This window comes from Teleopsis dalmanni, chromosome 1 (genome assembly GCF_002237135.1).
Source record: "Teleopsis dalmanni isolate 2A chromosome 1, ASM223713v2, whole genome shotgun sequence".
NCBI lineage: Eukaryota > Metazoa > Arthropoda > Insecta > Diptera > Diopsidae > Teleopsis > Teleopsis dalmanni.
The window spans coordinates 224004693-224011745 of NC_051846.1; positions in this window are offsets into that span (position 1 = coordinate 224004693).

Sequence of the window (7053 nt, forward strand, 5' to 3'; positions counted from 1 at the left end):
AGTTCATGGATATCCGAAATTAAAATCTTTAACTCTTGATTGTTCTCTTTTCGGGTTAGCTGGCAATTATGTGTTACAGCTAAGACCCATGGCTAGTGCATATGATATATCAATTGTACGTCGGTTTATTACTGTTGAGTGGAGTGACAAATTTGTTTTTAATGTGCATACAAGCAGTATATTTCCATGTGATCCGCATATAGGTATTGGAGTTCTATATCAATATCCACGCTGTATATTAGATCAAGGTGATCGCGTACGTTTATTTGCCAAACTGCGTGCCGATGTGGTGTCATTGAAACCACCAACATCGTTACATTACATTTATGAGAAAAGGGTTGTTAAAGGGCAACATGCAATATACTTTAGCTGCGACTTATTTACGGAGAAATATATAGAATATTGCTTTAAATATGTGACGCAATCCATATCTGGAGCTGTTGCTGATGTACGTGTAGACTGTGTATCAACATTACCAGTGAAAGGTAAGTTAAATTAATTATGTATTCAATAATTTAATAGTTTGTTTATTCAAAGAAAAAAAAAAATTAAATGAATTCTGGAATTTAAAAATATTCAACATTTTCTATATGCTCTTATTACTTGTCCGATTGACTTTTTTGTGATAATTTAATTCAATTATTATTTTCCAATATTTAAAGAGTGGACCAGAGAGTAGCACTTCGATCTAAGGAATAAATTTCTAGATCTAAGGTATGAATCTTAATTTTAGTCCAGTTTTTTAACAGTCAAAATAAAGTTTTAGAAATGGTCGATCAAATAATATAGTAAGGTAAAATAAATATAAGCGAATAATATTCAATGGTATATTTCTCATGAAATATTTTTAGTGTTATAAAAATGAACATGCTTTAATATGTAAAAATAATACACTAAATTAATTTAGCATTTCATTCTGCGAAGAACAAAGTGTAATATAATTTTTAACCTTATTTGAAACTTATTGGCAACCCTGTCGTCACTGTTTGTTAACCGATGACGCTGCCGGCCATCTTGACAAAAATAAAGATGAAATCAGTTTGGTTATACAGTGCGTTCAAGTTGTGAGTTTTGGGGTAAACTGAAGAGCGGAATAATTTGATTGCTGTTGCTGTTTATTTTAGGAAAAGATTTCTGTAATGTACTGTTTAGAGAAGTTATTATATTACAATACCTGACATTCAAAAAGAAAGAAAATGATGAAACTAATTACATTTATAAAATATTTTTAATGATAACATTTATAAATACATATATGCATACTAATTTAGTCATAATGTATATATGTATGTATGTTGATCCTTTTTTCGAGTCAGCGCAACTAGGCACTTTCACTCTTTGAAAGCTGGGGGTACTACAGGGTCCTACCCATCTCATTGACTAATTTATGTATTCCTTATAAGCTTCATGATTATTCATTGATTGATCTAAGGTTTGCGTACTTCACCGTCCGGAGAGTGATTACTCTAAGATAAGATAGTGCTAAGTAGGATAGCCTGTCAATTTTCGCATATAATTTCAGGGCTCTGTCCGTTATGTGTTTTTTAATCGGGTCAATTCTAAGGTCTCTTAGTATGTCGTTTGTGCGGATGTACCAAGACACTTTGAAGAATCTTCGGAGAGCCTGACTTTGAGCAACTTGCAACTTTTGTATAGTAGAGTCGGCAGCTTTGCTATACGCGACACACCTATAAAGTAATGCTGGTCTAATTATCTGGCTATAGATCAGTTTTCTGTTCTTCACGCTAAGGTTGTTGTGTTTGAAAAGTGGTTGTAAGCATTGCAGTGTTTTAGCCCAACTGCTTCTTTTGACTTGTATATGCTTATGCCAAGTGAATCGCTTATCAAACATGATACCTAAGTATTTAATGCTATCCTCCCAATTAATCACGATGTCACCAACTCTTACTTTCGGTGGATGTTACCTATGTTTACGTGTAATAAACAGGGGTTTAGTTTGCTCATTATTAATTTTTATTTTCCATTTATGGAAGAACCCCAGGATGAGATTAATATGCTCCTGCAGCATGTTGGTCACATTTCTGGCAAGTTTATCAGAATATAACAAGCATGTGTCATCTGCGTATAATGATAATACCGAAGGACTTAGCTTTGGGATGTCAGACGTGTAGATGTTGTACAAGGGGGAGAGCGGGGATCCTTGAGGAACACCCGCTTCTATTCTTCGTACTGATGAGGTAGTACTGTTGATTCTTTCACGGAACTTTCTCTCGCGAAGGAAGCTGTCAAGGATTTTGATCAACCCGACTGGGATACCAAAACGAGACATTTTAACTATCAGGTCGTCGTGCCAGACCTTGTAAAATGCCTTCACGATGTCAAAAGTAATCATACCCGTTGATTCCCTTCTGCTCAGGGCAGACTGTATCATCTGAACTGTTCGCACCAGTTGTAATTCTATGGAGAGGTCTTCCCTGAAACCAAATTGCTCATCGGGGAGAATATTCAGCGAGTTCACCGAAATTTTAAGTCTATCTAGGATCACTCTTTCAGCTAACTTACCCAGAGCTGACAGTAAGCTAATCGGGTGCCATTTCTGCGGGAACTTCGGGTCCTTACCGGGTTTAGGAAAGACTACAACTGTGGCTTCCAAATTTTAGGATATTCACCTAGCCTCAACATACCATACAGTTGGTTATATTTGCGATGAGATGGATCGCTTCTTCCGAATCTTCAGGTTACGTAAGCATCTGTTGTTAATTTTGTCGTACCCTGGTGCAGATCTTATCTTCAATCTTGAGATAATTAGAGCAATTTCATCACTAGAGCAAGGCGCGATGTCTCCCTCAGGCTCTTTAACCAAGATATTGTAAGCCTCATCGGTACTATGTTCTTCCTCTTCAGAGTCATAATCATAGTCTTCGTTTGGCTGGAATTGAAGCTCAAAACAGTCAGCAAAGGCTTCGTGAGAATAGCACTTAAAATATGAGCGGAAGTACACCAAATAAAATTTACAACTCAGATGACGAGCGAGATATTGTTAGAAAAATCAAGTGGAATCCAAAATTAAATGCTACTAGTTAGTCACTAAGGTACGGATAGAACTAGGCAAGAAGTGCAGCGTGGAAACTGTCCGCCGCGCGCTTCAATAATCCTACTTTAATTGTCGAGTAGCTAAAAAAAACCCTTTGTTCGTGAACCAAATACTCACTACATTGGGATTGCACCTTTCTTGAACATTTGTTCAAAAAAGCAAAATGCATTGTAATACTACCCTTTGTACAGACACTTTAGCTACGTTGTTATTTTTGGTTTTTAATTCGGTATGTGCATGTGAATTTTAATATGTTTTGTTCAAACATAAATTGTAAGACTTTTAATTGCAAAAATAATAAAAAATATATTTATCAATACTAAATAGAGTGTATCCTTTACCACCCTTCATAAGCAAAAAAAAATCAGAGCAGTCGGCTTACTTATGCTAAGGAGCATGCCCACAAAAAATTAAACTTCTGGAATAGCGTCATATTCTTAGTCGAATCTAAATATAATATTTCTAGCTAGGCCTGAGTTACGTGTGGTGAAAATCAAATATTGGGCTCACAAACGAAAATTTAAAAGCTACAGTAAAGCATGTTGGTAGAAGTGTTATGGTTTCTGTATGTCAGCCGCCGGCGTTGGAATCTGGAGTTTATTGATGGTAACATGAACAAAACAATGAAACATTTCACTTCTACCAACATAACGACCCAAAACATAAGGCCGGTATCGTATAGTCTTGGTTGATTTGGAACTGCCCATATCTTATGACACCGCCGGCGCAGAGTCCAGACATGACAGTTATTGAAATTTGTGGGCAATATTGGAACAAAATATTCGGCAATATGCCATTTCTAATAAAGAAAACTTAAAAAAGGTTATAACAAGAGTGGATGAAAATTGCTCCAGAAACAACTCAACAACTTGTAGGTCCAATGCCGAAGAGACTTGACGAAGTGATAAAAGCGAAAAGGTATCATACCAAGTATTGACTTTGGACTCAAATGAAATTTCTTTTTGTGGATGAAATAAGTTGAGGCATTAAAATAGAAGTATTTTTATAGTTTACGTTCATTATTTATTAAAACAATATTTTTGAAGTTTCTAAATTAAATAATAAATATTTTTCCTTAAAAATGGCAATTAAATATTTTCAACCGATGACATAGCGTAAACAATTTTAAAATTGGTATTTGAATGAAAAAAGCTGAAAGCCACTGTACACTGTAAATATTCCAGCAGCAACTCCTTCTTTGGTTTTTCCACCATCGGTGAACTATAAAATCACTTCTGGTTCTGCTCCAGGAGTGCCATTTTGCCAGTCCAATCGATCGGGTAAGAAGACTTCGAACTTCCTACCAAAGCGAAATTTCATGTTCATGCGATCTGTCCTATCGCAAATCTCTACGCCAGTAACTAGTGTGCAGATAAAATTTTGACTGTCGAGACTTCCGTGCATGTTGATAACAGGGTGTAGCCTAGCTGCACTCATATCTGCTGGATTTTTAATAAAGAGACACAGAGGGGTGAAACCCACTATGGACTCCAGTGTTGATGTGGGACATGTTCGAATAATTCCCGTCATAGCGATACATGCGAGTCTTTGCAGTTTATTGCATTTGACTATTGCAGCATTTTGTTGCGCTTTATTCCACCAAACAAGAGCTGCGTAGGATACAATGGGTCTGACCATTGTGCGGTATAACCATGATATAATTCTAGGACTTATGCCCCAGGTTATACCATATGAGTTCCTACATGTCCATATAACCCTTGTGTCTTTACCAATTATATTGTCCAGATGAGTGTTCCAGTAAAGACGCTTATCTAGGGTGACCCCTAGATATTTAACTTCGTCGGAGCATTCGATAGTCGTATCATTAATAGATTAAGGCACTAATACTGACGGTAGTACTCTCTAACTTGGTAGATATGCTCCTGTCACGTAACATTCTATCTATCCACGTTATTATATATGAGTCTATATCTTTGCGGGCCAATACACCGGATATGGACTCATATGATGTGTTATCAAAAGCACCTTCTACGTCCAGAAAAGCACATAAAGCAATTTCTTTAGATTGAAAGGTACTTTGAATGTTGCTGACCAAGTGATACAGCGCGACCTCTGTAGATTTGCTTTTTAAGTAGACATATTGTATGGAGTGGAGAGGAACCGTTTGTTCCATTTTATTCCGTATGTATAGATCAATTAGCCTTTCAACAGTTTTTAGTAAGAAAGAAGTAAGACTAATGGGTGTGTAGGACTTTGGCTGGTCCATAGGTTTACTGCCCAATTTGGGAATAAAGATCACATTCACACCTCTCCAGGAGTGAGGGATATAACCAGTAATAAAAGATGCCCTAAAGAGTTTAATTAATGGGTCTAGAATGATATCCGTACAATTCTACAATAAAGCAGGAAAGATACCATCGCTACCAGGCGCCTTGAATGGTAGGAATGAGCTGATCGCCCATTTCACCTTGTCCTTGTCGAAGATAACACCAGAAAGTGCGTATTCCTGACGTGTAGGAGCAGTAACTTCTCTGTTTGATTGTGATGTTGATGCTCCGATTATGGAGTCAGGGAAGTGTGTTTGCAAAAGAAAGTCAAGGGTGTCTTCACGACCAGTGGTGAAGGAGCCATCGGGTTTTTCAAAAGGCCTACTTCGTTAGTTTTGACCTTATTTAATGCCTTGTGTAGTCTGGTTGCCGTTTGGACTGTCAGATTGATATGTTACAGTCAGTAAGTGCAATTCTATATTCTTCCCACCTACCAGAGCGTTTTGCTCTATTGAATAAGCTCCTTACAAGTTTGCGCTTATTAGCTAGTTGCGAGTGTTTTGAAGAATATAAATGCAATAGTCATCAAAGGTGACCTTAACATTGAGTAAGATCAACTATAGATATACCATTACACTTTGTCTGATTTATGAATCATTATAATCATGGATGTTTTCCATTCGGTAAGGTAAAAGTCAAATTTAATAATGGCATTAAAAAGTCTTGTAATAAAATTTATGGCCATAATAAGTGAGATATTATAATATCACGTTGCCTTCTTACAGTCTAATTTGTTGGTAATTACTTGAACAAGATTTTTGGTCGTGATAACCATGTCAATAGATAGTGTATGTAGATGCTGAGTGGGAAAGACATACACTTTATTTTGTAATTTATGTGTACGTGTGAAGTAATGTACTTTTTATATTTGAGCCAGTTTGTTCTAACATAGGAATTGTAGGGCTACAAGAACAGTCATAAAACTGAGGACTATCAAGTAAGCAAAATGTAATTGCAGAATGGTCAAAAGACAAATCGCAGCTTGTGTATGTGGAGATGCAATTTCTGCTTATGGCTTTAGTCACGGCGGAGTCTATTAGGTTTGGTATTTTATTATTATCGGCAGAGAGCAGAACAGCCAAAAAAACTTTCAAAGTACATACTCAATCGAAGGGAAACTCAAAAGAAAACTCAATAAGCAACTCTTCAATACAAAAAATTAAACTTCCAAAAGAAAGTCAGAAAAGAACTCTTTCAAGTCCTGAAATTCGTCGTTCAAAAAATGCTGAACAAACTAAAAAACAAGCTAAATTAGATAGTTAGTGGCTAGACAATCCAAGCCGTTCCGTAAATAAATTTTCAGTACTCGAAACAGAAGAAGAAGAAGTTGAAGAAGTGGCACATGCATTCGTCTGTCAATACCGAGGACATTAAAACAGCTCTGGCGGAAATAGGCCATAAAGCTCTAAACGTGTTCAATATGAAACACAGAGAATCGAAAAAACCACTTCCTCTCTTCATTGTAGAACTTGAGCCTCAACAAAATAACAAGGAGATCTACAGCATAAAGAATTTGATGCATAGTCGAGTCACGTTTGAGCCTCCTCGTCCTAAACGAGACATTCCTCAGTGTAGTAACTGCCAAGACTATGGCCACACGAAAAGTTATTGTCGAAGACATCCGAGGTGCATCAAATGTGCAAAAAACCATTCTTCGTCTCAATGTCCAATCCAAGGAAGAAGTACTGAAGTCAAATGCGTATTATGCGA